Source organism: Rattus norvegicus, chromosome 1 (genome assembly GCF_036323735.1).
Source record: "Rattus norvegicus strain BN/NHsdMcwi chromosome 1, GRCr8, whole genome shotgun sequence".
NCBI lineage: Eukaryota > Metazoa > Chordata > Mammalia > Rodentia > Muridae > Rattus > Rattus norvegicus.
The window spans coordinates 144,351,429-144,363,835 of NC_086019.1; the positions used below are offsets into that span (position 1 = coordinate 144,351,429).

At 46.9% G+C, this 12,407-nt stretch overlaps 1 protein-coding gene across 2 annotated transcripts in view; it reads left to right on the forward strand.

Moving 5' to 3' along the window:
• Positions 1-3,798: 3,798 nt before the first annotated feature.
• The window catches only part of Zfp592 (zinc finger protein 592), a 56,460-nt gene continuing 47,851 nt past the window's right edge, over positions 3,799-12,407 (forward strand). For both annotated transcript variants that reach the window (XM_039105592.2, XM_039105598.2), the window contains exon 1: positions 3,799-10,282. The gene's annotated coding sequence lies outside the window, so the exon portion shown is untranslated. The remainder of the gene's footprint in view (positions 10,283-12,407) is intronic.

The following is a 12,407-nucleotide window of genomic DNA, read 5'->3' on the forward strand; positions in this document are numbered from 1 at the left end:
CCACTTCCTAAGCAGCCCACTAACCAGCCCTTCTTGAAAACACATGAGCTTATTGATTCAGTCTCCAGTTTTGTTGTCCTGCCTCTCCCCCCTAGCATCCTGCACAAAGCCATTAGGTGACCAGGCTGTCGATGTCTCCGTCTCTGTGGGGAAAATGTAAAAGCAAATCATTTTATCCACCTAAAAGTCTTGAATGCCTTCTCCCACCACCTCCACGATATAAATCAAATGCTTTAGGGTTCTGGGTCTAACTCAGTGGCAGAGCACCTGTGCAGCTCGAAAAGCACTGAGCTTGAACTCCAGCAGGACAAACACAAACAAAAATCCTTCAGCGCAACAGCCAAGGCTTTGGTGGGCTTTTGGTTGGGAAGGGCTAGAGGCTTTGGTCCACCTTTCCCAGCTTGGACAATCTACTCTGTTCACACAGCCATTTTCGGAAAGCTCTGCTGCTCCACCAATCTTCCAGCAGATCAGTCACCAGTGACAGTCCTACCATGATCTGCACCAGCTGCCTTGAAAAAGGCTAAAATACAAGGAAATATGATATTTTAAAGTTCTTACTCTTAAAGATAATCTTCTAAAATGATGGGGGAGAATGAGAGAGAGAGAGATATATCAGAACATGGTCACTGAGATGTGCCCCACATGGGAGAAGGAAGAACTGCCTTTGGAAAGTTGTCTTCGGACCCACACACAAGTGTTGTGGCATGTGAGTCCCCTCACCCCCCGACCCCGGCAGAACACAATATACACATACAATATAAATAAATAATAAAACAAGTTTTAAAGTATGTGGAAGGAACTACATGTGGTGCTATATGCCTGTGATCATCGTGTTTGGGAAACTGGATTGGAAATTTGAGGCTACTTTGCTGTCTTAGTTAGGGTAACTATTGCTGTGATGAAACAGGATGACCGAGAAGCAAGTTGGGAAGGGCTAGAGGCAGAGAAGGGTGTGGGAACAGAAAGAGAGGAAGAGAGGCCCACTGGAACAGTTGGGGGCGGGGGGTGGGGAGAGAGAGACAGAGACAGAGAAAGACAAAGAGAGAGAAAGACAGAGAGAAAGACAGGGAGACAGAGGGAAACAGAGGCACACAGAGGGAGGAGGGAGAGGGGGAGGGGAAGGGGGAAGGGGGAGGGGAGAGGGAGAGGGAGAGGGAGGAAGAGGGAGAGAGCTGGGGTAGCAAGCAGTCCCTCTTTATGCGCTTGGCTCACACCTGGAGGACAGCTACTTAACAGTTGCTAGGTAGCTGTTGGGCAGAGATAGTGGAATTGTCTGTAAACCAACACCAGTAAGTATACAAAAATATATTCAACATTAACTTTTTTTTTAAGGCATCTCCTTATATAAACCTAGCTAGTATGGAATTCACTATGTGGACTAGGCTGGCCTTGAACTTACAGTGATCCTTCTGCCTTTGCCTTCTGAATGTTATCATAGAAGTGTACTACCACACTTAGCTTGTAATTCTGATGTTCGTTTGTTTGATATAGGGTCTTGTTTGTAGGCATAATGTTTTTGTACACTGTATCAAGTTTACCATTGTGTTATTCTTTCTCTGCCCTCATATCTTGTTTCAATCCACACACGGCACTGTAATGCTTATACCAAGCATCTCCTGTTTTAAGTTTGTATAAACAGTTCTTACCATTTATTCTCTACCTTGTCAATAAGTGCTGATCACCCAATGGCTGGGCAGAATAGAGAATAAGGCAGGGTGTCCACCAACCAAAGGAAGGAGAGAAGGGGGAGGGAGTTTCAGATCAGGGAGGAGGATGGAGGATTAGGAGCCAAAAGGAAGGGGTCCAGAGAGAGATCATGAAAACACACCTGAAGCCCAAAGAGTCAGATCAATAAAAATATGCAAACATCATGGGATGGGGCTGGGAGGAAGCCAGATTAGCATAAAAAAGGAAAGATCATTTAACTGCTCAGCTATTGAGGTACAGTTTTAAATAAATATTGCTTCTCTGAGTAATTACTGGGGACTAGCATAAAGACATACAGCTGCTGGATTAATTCACTGTAACACTTAAAGTTAATTCATTTACACTGTTATGTAGTCCTGGAAATCCTAGAACTCACTATGTAGCCCAAGCAAGCACTAAATTAATACTTCCTCTGCCCCAACCTTTCAAGTGTGATTTAGGCAGACACCATCACACTGGGGTTAATTTTTTAACCTTATTTTTTTCCAGGCTCCGCCTCCTAGGCTGGACTGGAACTCCCTGTGTAGCCAAGACTGGTCTCAAACTTCCAGGGATTCTCCTGCCTCTGCCTCCTGTATATTGCAACAAAAAGTATCACTGCACTCAGCTTTGTTTGTAATAATCCAGTTTTAATTTAAAAAATATGGATTTTATTTATTTGAGGGCAGTCTGGGAAGATGGTTCGGCCTGCCTTCCAAGCAGGAGATCCCTAGAATGCAAGCAGAAAAGCCATAATGAACTGCACCTGCTAGGGAGGGGCAGGTGGCTTGCTGGGGTCACAGAAAGAGGCCTAGCATACTTATGGTGTAGGTGTAGTTCCCATATGCCCACAAAACAAAATGTAAAAAACTGTTTCAGTAAAAATAAAATTTGAAGCCAAGGGATAGTTGCAGTTGCACACGATTTTAATCCTAGCACTCGGGAGGAATAGCAGGCAGACCTCTGAGTTTGAGGCCAGCCTGGTCTATAAATCGAGTTCCAGGTGAGTCAAGGCTACACACAAAAACCCTGTCTCAAAAAAACAAAAACAAAACAAAAAACAAAAAAACAAAAAAGTAAATAAATAAATAAATAATAAAAATGTAAAAAATTGATCTGGGGCAGTAGCTGTCAGTTTGATCCCCATGTAAAAATGTACGGAGTGGTCATTTGTATTTGAAACCCTAGCACTGGGGAAGCAGAGAGAAGAGAATCCTTGTGGTTAACCGGCCAGACAGCCTCTTACCTGTGAGCTGCAGAGCTTCAGGCCAATGAGAGAACTCATCTCAAAAAACAAGGTGGACAGAAAGTAAGAAACAACATTCAAGGTTGTCCTCTAGCCTCCGTATGTACACACACAGACACACAGACACAGACACAGACACAGACACACACACAGACACACACAGACACACACACACACACACACACACACACGCATGCATGGAAAACACATATACATATTAAAATAAGATAAAAATGAAAGAACTAGTGGTAGGTCCTTGTCTAGCACGTGCCAAGCCCTGGCTTCAAGCCCAAAGAGTGCACAGGCTGTGGAATGCGCCGGAAATTAGAGACAACATGACATGTTCAATAAACAGCAGATGATGGTCGGGTGGAAAGGAGAAGGAGGAAGGCAGAAACAGAGGATGGAGCCAGGAGATAAGAAAGGGTGGTATAAGCAGGTTAGCTGTTACTGTTATAGGTGGGGAAGTACTGAAGAGCTGAATCAGGATACTGAAATGATTTGTTTCAGAGTGAGCCCCACAACACAGTTGGAGGATGTGGGAGGCAGGAAGGTCAATTGTGGACATTACGGTCTTAGTCTGAGAGACACTAAGGGCTGTTTGCCTGGAGAGTTTGGCACATAAAGAGCTATGCGGTTCAGATGAGGAGGTTTACCATAGGTAGGAGAGTGGGCAGAATGCTCGCCTGCTTTCCTCTAGCCTCTTATCACCACTCAAGCATTGTCTGCCCACCCCCACCAGGATGGAAACTCCACAGAGCAAAGAGGTTAATTTTGTTTCCGCTTCAATCCCCAGGGCCTCACAGTTCCTGGCACAGGATAGGTACCACATAATTATCTGTTGACTGCATGAAGTTTTGCTAGGAAAGAGAAATCTACACCTTAGTCTGTAGCAGTAGATGATAGATTATTTAACTCCATTTAAACTTATATACATCTTTTAAAATGTTTTTAAATTTAGACCTGTATGTGTGGGCAGGTTCTTTGCATGCCTGTGAATGCGTATACAGAGGATGGAATTCAACCTTTAGTGTGGTCCCTCAGGTGTGTCCACCACGCTTTTGGAGATATTTGTCACTGGGACCTGGGCTCACTGATTAGGTTAGGCTGCAAGCCAGTGAGCCCCAGGAATCTGCCAGTCCGTTCAGCCTTCACACTTTCATTACAAGTGTGTGGCACCACACCCAGACTTTTTGTCTCTGTTTTTCAAGACATGGTTTCTCTGTGTAGCTCTGGCTGTCCTGGAATTCTCTCTGTAGACCAGGCTGGTTTTGAATGAGACCCACCTGCCTCTGCCTTCTGAATGCTAGGATTAAAGGCGTGCATTGCCACATCTGGCTTCATACCCAGCCTCCTCTATGCTGGGGAACAGACCCAGGCCCTTATGCTTGTGTAGCAAGCACTTGGCACCAAGTGAGCTATCTCTCCAACATTTTCATATATATATATGTATATTTCTGATTCCCCCCCACCCCAGCTTAGACTCCAGTACAGTAATATAACAAACAATGGGATGGCCTTACTTAGGGCCACCACGCTTGCTTCAGTGTGAATTCGCCTTTCCTGTCCTTTTATCTGTCCCATCTGCTTCCTGGCTACCTGTGCTTTCAAGCTCTAGAAAACTTGCTTTCCCAGGTTCCCTTGAGGTCCTTGGTTACATACTTAGTTTTTTATTTTTCCTTCTAATTCTTTTTTTTTTCTTATGTAGTTGAACGCAGGACCTTGTATATGCTAGATAAGTGTCTACACTGAGCTAAATCTGCAATCCCAGTTTGCATATGATTAGACAGTTTGCCTTTGCACCTTGACCCATTCCTCACCCTGCTCCACTCTGCTCTTTAGAGAGGCTGACCTTGAAAAACAGTTCACCTGGGCTCTATTGGTCTTAGGTGTCCTTTTGGGTTCAAACAGTGTGAGATACTATAGGAGAGTTGAAAGAAAGCAAGTATGTGTGCCTCTAAGATCTTGTTGGTTCTTCCTCCCTTAGAGCTAACACCGCATTGGTAACCATCTCATGTCTTTGGCCTTTCAGGCTGATGAATGATAGTGGCTTCCTCACAGACTTAGGGCGGTTCACAACTTCTTGTCAGTTTCCCTATCTTTGTACATTGTTTCTCTTCAGTTACACAGTTTGAGTGGTCCTTCTGTTTCCTGCTGCTCTTAGCTGATACAAAAGCAGAAAATATACATTTTTATTTTGTTAAGAAAAACAGTTTTATAGTATGTAGTTCAATAGTTCTAGAAACACTAGAGAAGTGTATCTTTTTGTAATCAAATGTTTCCAAGTCACCCTCTTCTCTGTGTTATACAATGTTGCACACACCAGTTACTTAACCATTTACTATGTTTACAATTTATCACAAATAAGATTATAGTAAACATTGTTGTGCATATAGGCTTTTGTGTGGTTTTTGAGATGGGTTCTTCTTTGTAGCCACCGCTGTCCTGAACTTGCTCTGTAGATCAGGCTGGCCTAGAACTCATAAAGATCTCCTGCCTCTGCCTCCCAAATTCTGGGATTAAAGGCCTGTACCACCACTGCCCAGCTTGGAACCTACATTTTTACTAAAGCTCTTTGAATTACTTTTAAAAGATTATTATTCTAATTTACCTTGCCATAACTTTTTCTGAATGTAGCCATTGCAGCATGGATGAGTACTGAAAAGTACATCTACATTTTGCTAATGTACTAGGTAATCTTCTCATTTGAAGAGTGTGGGTATCACTTTCTGGTTTTGTGACATAATCTCAATATGTAGTTCTGGCTAGTCTGAAACTTTCTCAAACTTGTGGAGCTTTTCCTGCTTCCAATTTTCAAGTGCCAGCAGGGTTACAGGGGTGTGCAAGCACAGCTTATTTGACTTCTCTGATAGTTACCCCAGTCCTAAAATATTTAAAGTCTTGGGATGCTAAGTATGCATGAAGCCTTGGGAGACCCTAGGTTCAATCACCAGTACTACAGAAAGAAGGACGGGAGGTAGGGAGAAAGGATCAGGAGGCTGAGGAGGAAAGTGGAAGTTTAAGATCAGCTTGAACTGTACCTAGACTTCCTCAAAAACAAAATTCAAGGCACTGGGAATATAGCTCAGCTAGTACAACTCTTACCTACCACCTATGAGTCCTTGAGTTTGGTCCCCAACACTGCATAAATTGGGTGTGGTGGTACATACTTGTAATCTTAGCTTTGGGGGGAAAGGGAAGATGATCAGGAGTTCAAAGCCAGGCTGGGCTCTGGAGTTAGGTTCCAGGACAGCCTGAGAGCAAAGACAGAAATCAAATAGTGAGTGGAAAGAACACTCAGTAGAGGAATGACTCAGCAGTTAATAGTACCTGCTGCTCCTTCAGAGGAACCAAGTTCAGTTCTCCAACTGGTTCCAAGGATCTACATCAGGACGCTCACAACCACCTACAACTCTCAGCTTCAGGGTTATCTAGTAGCCCATGTCTCTATATACTATCTTCTGGAATCCTGAGGTCAGCTATGCAAATATGCCATATACTCACACAAACACATAAAGAAAATCTTAAAATTTAACCAAAAAAGAAGTCATTTTTGTACCCTAGTTTAAAGTGTATGCTTCTTTCTTTTTTTAGCTCTTTGGTAATTTTCTCTCTACACAAAACTCTATAGTGAAAAAAATTATAGTTAATAATCAGAGAAACAATGCCCAGTTTTCATTGTATAAAGAAATAGGATACACTGTTCTCCCTGCCTCATTGTTCTGGATCAACCAAACATCTAATTATTAGGAAGAAAGGGCCAAAACCTGCAACATCGTTGAGTAAGAGACAATGGGAAAGTCCACTTTAAACTGTATTGCCAGCACAGTTCAAGCTCCAGTGGTTCATTCAGGTCTGTGAGGTTTAGCGTTCAGCCTGATTCACTTGTGCTTCAGTGCCCCCGACCTTCCAGACAGGCTCTCCTACTGTTCTAGAGTCCTGGGCTCTGGCCACACAGCTCTCTTGCTGGGTATGCTGAGTATTTATACTATATGTTCCCTTTACCTGGGATAGTCTCCTAACCTTGGCCATTTTTGATAAAGTCTTACAAACACTTCAAAGATTTAATTTCAATACCCTTTTTGAAATCTGAATTCTTTGAAGCCTTACAAATTCATATACTCAGTTATATGCATGTGCAATATCTGTATGTATAACTGGACACATTCACGTGTGTATGGTGTGTGATAACGTGGGCAAGTTTATAACATGGTATGCATGTGGGGGTCAGAGGACAACCTCAGGTACTGTTCCCTCACCACCCTTCCTCATTTGAAATGGGATCCCTTGTAGGTTTTCTCCTGTTTACCAGGGTAGTTGGCCCCGGAGCTTTCAAGGATTCTCTTTGCTCAGCCTCTCACCTCCCCACAGGATGGTTAGGATTACAAATATTCAGCCTGTGTGCCTGGATTGTGGGAAGTCAAACTCAAGTCTTCATACTTGTACTCACCTTTATCTCCTGAGCCAGCTCATTGCCCCTCGACATGGTCTTTACTCAGTTATTTTAAAGACTTAGTGGTTTTTTGAGAAGGGTTTCTCTGTGTAGCCATAAATCTGGAACTCACTCTGTGGACCAACTCAGAGATCCACCTGCCTCTGCTTCCTGGGTGCTGGGATTAAAGGCATGGGCCACTATTGCTTGGCTAAGATTAATTTTAATTCTATCTATCTATCTATCTATCTATCTATCTATCTATCTATCTATGCACACAAACACCAGTGCCCAAAAAGGCCAAGAGCAAGCTTCTTGACCTGAATGTTGGGAATCAAACTCAGGACTTGTGCAAGAGCAGCGGAGTCATCTCCAGCCCCTCAACATTTTTTTTAAAAAGATTTATTTTATGTATATGAGTACACTGTAGCTGTCTTCAGACACACCAGAAGAGGGCATTAGATTCCATTACAGATGGCTGTAAGCCACCATGTGGTTGTTGGGAATTGAACTGAGGACCTCTGGAAGAGCAGTCAGTGCTCTTAACCACTGAGCCATCCCTCCAGCCCCAACCTTCAACATGGTTTAATGGCTATAAATAAACTCTAATTTATTTAACAGTTTGTAATTTGAGGCATTTTGTTCACAGGTACAGTGCATTATTGGGGTGGAGGAGGGATAAATGGAGTGATATCAGGGAATGGAGACAAATTTTCTGAAAGGAAAAGGGCTTTTTAAAAAAAAAAAAAAACAACAAAAGTTTAGGGATAGGGCTGGTAAGATGGCTCAGTGGGCAAGGATTCTTGCTGTCAAGTCTTGTGACTCGAGTTCAATCTTTGGCACTCCAATGTTGGAAGCAGGACACTGGCTCTCCCGAGCTGCTGTCTAACTTCCACTCACACACAGGAATGCACACAAAACAAACAAGTTGGGACTACAAATTTTTAGGGGAAAAATGCTTCACAAATTTCTACTGATACCAGCTATGCTTGAGTATGCCATTTTCTCTATTAAATGGTATAGCTTTTGTTCTTGTTTGTTTGGGAGGCTGCAGCGGGGCAAGGTCTCCTATAAGCTCAAGCTGGTCTCAAAGTGGAGCCTTAAAATCCTGATTATCCTGTCTTCTATCTCAGGGGCAGAATGCTGAGATTACAGGGATCCCTGCCACCGTGGTATGGGAGTTTGAACCAACTGTAGCTAAGGTTTAAAGACAGAATTTACCTGCCTATGAATACTATCTAGGGTCATCCTGGTAGCTCATCTGTGGAAACGTGCATGCTTCCCCAACTTAAAAGTCCTGCTGGGTATAGTGGCGCAGTGCATACCTTCAATCCTAGCACCTCAAAAGTAGAGGTAGGCGGGTATCATGAGTTGAAGGCAACTTGGTCTACAGAGCGGAGTCTTAGGTCAGCCAGGGCTACACAGAGAAACCCTGCCTCAAATAAATAAAATCCTTCCTTTCTTGGCTTTTAAGACAGTGTAATCCCAGCTGGTCTTGAACTCAAGATCTTTTTGCCTCGTTTTCCCAAGAGCTGGGATTACACACATGCACTACCACACGGGACACATATTTCTATCTTTATTCACCCTTAAGACTTGTTGGACAAAACGCCTTTTCCTTGGACTTCCTCCTTCCCATCTTTTCTGGGATATAAACTATAAATTATTCTATCTACCTTTGGCTCCTTTACTTGAGCTCTCACTCTCTTTGAAATTGGAAAAAAAAGAAACTTTTTTTTTTTACTCCTCCTTAAGTCTGAGGCCTAGTTTTCCCTCCCAAACTTCTGGAAAGAATCATTTCTCTTAACTGCCTTCATTACTTCATCGCTAACAAACTCCTCATCCAAGTGTTCTGTTCTGTCAAGTCCTGGCACTCAGCAAACTCAGTACCCAGCTAAATGTCAGTTCCGGCCCTTTTGCAAAGTGTGGGCTCTTTCCTGGTTTCCTGGTGGTCTTCAGAAGGAATTTGTTCATGCTTAGCAATCTTGCCTGGCAGCCAGAACAGCTCCCACAGTCCGACCTTGCTGCCTTAATACTGCGTGCACAGCTAATCCAGGTTCTTGGAAAGTCCTGCGGGTCAACCTCGTAATTTTTTGTCCGCCTCCCCGAGTTCTTGCCCTGCAGTCATAGCTTCCCTGATGAACCCCGAATTGCCAGTCCACCCTGAGAGGTTATCAGTCTCCCGCCCCCATTCTACTCTCCGAGCGTCCCTTGGCTCCCCCAGAGTCTGAGCGCCCGGCGCCTGCAAGCAAGTCCTTAGAGCCTGCGATGATCAGCCATTTAAGGCGCACCTGAGTGCCCCGGCCCACTCCACTCCTGCTTCCTTTCACTCAACAGTGGTGATTAGGCCCGGCTCGCCCAAGTCTAAGCGAAGACATTATCCGAGCTCTTGAGGCGCTCGGCGTCCCGTCGGCCCGCAGTCTCGAAGGCACAACTCGTTCCTCAGGCGGGCGGCCTGGGCCGCACCGAGGCCTCAGAGGCGCGTCAGCGCTTCACAGCGAGAGAGGCCGCGCTGACGGCGGCGGGAGCCAGCCCAGGTCGGAGTCCCGGTCGAGCTCAGCGCCGCGCCGTCCTCCCCACCCCCTCCCCGCAGTCAGCGTCGCCAGGGTCGCGCCAGCCTAAGGCGGGAGGCGGAAGGCACAGAGCGGCGCTGGGCCAGGCCGGGCCGGGCCGGGCCGGGGCAGCTCCTCAGCCGCACTGCCCTGGCCGGTGCCCAGGCCCGAGTCGCCTTCCGCCCGCCCTTCCCACCCGCGGCCTCAGCCAGGTCCCGCCGCCAGCCCGGCTCCCGCCCCCGCTCCGCCCCCGGAGCCGCAGCCCCGCCCGCCACCGCCGTCGCCATGTTGTGGCTCCCGCAGCCGGCGCTGGGGACGCGCGCGGCCGAGCCCCGGGCCTGCCTCTGCGGCCGCCGCCGCCAGGTAAGCGCCCCCCGCCGCCCGGACAGGGCGAGGCCACCACCAGGGCCGCTCCAGCTCGGGCAGGGGAGTCTGAGGAGAGCGAGCTCTGCCCGCGCCCCGGCCCGGCCCTGTAGCCTGGTGGACCCTGCTCGCCGCCCCAGGCGGCAGCCACTTCCCCCGACCGCCGCCAGGCGGGCCCTGGCCACCACCCTACCCCGCCCCCGGCCCGGACCCCTTCCGCCGCCGCCGCCCGCCGATCCGGGGCGGCCCGGGCACTCTGCTGTCGTCCCGCGCGCGACAGGCGGCCGCCCGCCGAGCCCCCGGCCCGGGCAAGGATAACGGTGCACTTCACCCGGCTGGGACGCCCTGTCAGCTCCACGGTCTCCGCCGCGCGAGGACCGGGTGCCGTCACCGGGCAGACGCTTGGAACGTCGGCCCTCCTCGGCGCCCCTCAATCTCCCCTCAGCCTCGCCCAAGTTCTGACCCCGGGGGATCCTTCTCCGGGGCAGACAGGTCTTCCTCCTCCAGAGTTAGGGTTCTTAGGGGGGTGACCAGGCCTGTTGATCAGGGTTAGATTTATTTCTCTGCGGGGACTCTTCCTGCCAACTGAGGGGCTGGGGGGAAAAGGCTCCGTGTGACCTGGGGGGGAGCACAGGAGAGCGTCTGCTGGACAGATGGCCTCCTGGCCTTGAATCAGCTTTTGTGAGGGGGAGGGGTCCATATGACCTTAGGTATGCTTGCTCTTGAGAACCGTAGGATTATTGGAGGTGGTCAGGGATTTTTAACTATTTTTATGAGCAGGCCGGAGGTGACATTAAAAGTCCAGGGTTGGAATAAACCTACAGGCCCACCCAGGGAACATGTTTTGTATTCAGGACAAGCCTAGATAGTTTCTGCTTTAGGAGAGTGGGACTTGGGTCGGTAAAATGGGTTTGGACCAGGATTTGCCTGTGGCCTGTGTTCGTGTAGGAGCTAGAGTGTGCTTGTGTCGGGTGTACACTGGCTGAGCACACAATGTGCTTGGCCTGATGGTACTGAGTGCGATTTCAGAAGTCTGTTTGCTAAACTGACAGGTACATTACACTGAAAGAGAAGGGAAGCCTGGTGCTATTTTTTTTTTTTTTTTTTTTTTTTTTGACCATTTCTACTGCTCCACTGAAGATGGCTTTGATTCATTACCCCTCCCCCATTTCCACTTTTAACCAGGTTGGCCACTGAGCTCCTGTCTTAAACCTCCCCATTAGTTGGGACTTCAAGCAACCATGCCTGACTGTAAACATTTTTTTTTTTTTCCTGAGCATTTGTAGTATGTGTCATGACAGAACTAGGTTTTGGAGATACTGTGTCCACCAGAAAGACACCTCTATTTTAGTGTTGGAGATCTTGGCCTAGAGACAAAGTCCAGTAATAAGAAAATGTTTGGGGGTTGGGGATTTAGCTCAGTGGTAGAGCGCTTGCCTAGCAAGCGCAAGGCCCTGTGTTCGGTCCCCAGCTCCAGAAAAAAGTATATATATTTGTCAGCAAATAAATGTTTTCCATGTGGCGAGCAATGAAAAATAACTGCCCTTGGAGAGTTTTCCTTTTAATGTGTGAGAAGTACAGTGTCTAATAAACATGCATGTTACGAAGCACCAAATACTAAGGGGAAAGGGGGAAAGAGAGAAAGAGAATCTGAGGTAAAGGGGTGGCATGTCTTCCAGACTGGCCCAGCTAGATAGCTAGATCTTCCTGCCTCAGCCTCTGAATGCTGGGATAACTAGACACCAGCACTCGTGGATTCAGTGAGGATTTAGTTAATATTACAATGGCAAAGTGTCTATGAAGGGCTCCCTCTGTCTCTCTGTCTCTGTCACTCTGTCCCCCCCCCCCCCAGTATGTTTCAGGTTGGTTTGTTTTTGCAGTGGGGGAAATCAATCCTCTGGCTTTCCTGCTAAGCACAGACTCTGCCTTTGAGTCCTAGCCCCAGATAGTTTTTAGAACAATACTCTGAAGGAAATAGCAACATAAAATTTATAAACCCTGAGTTCAAGGAGGGAAAAAAAAGATGAGGAAGAGAATTATTTGAATTGGGGGCCCTGAAGAAGCACCATACATTAGGTCACGACCCAAAGAAGGTTTAAGTGGTAACCATGTGGGGAACAGCACT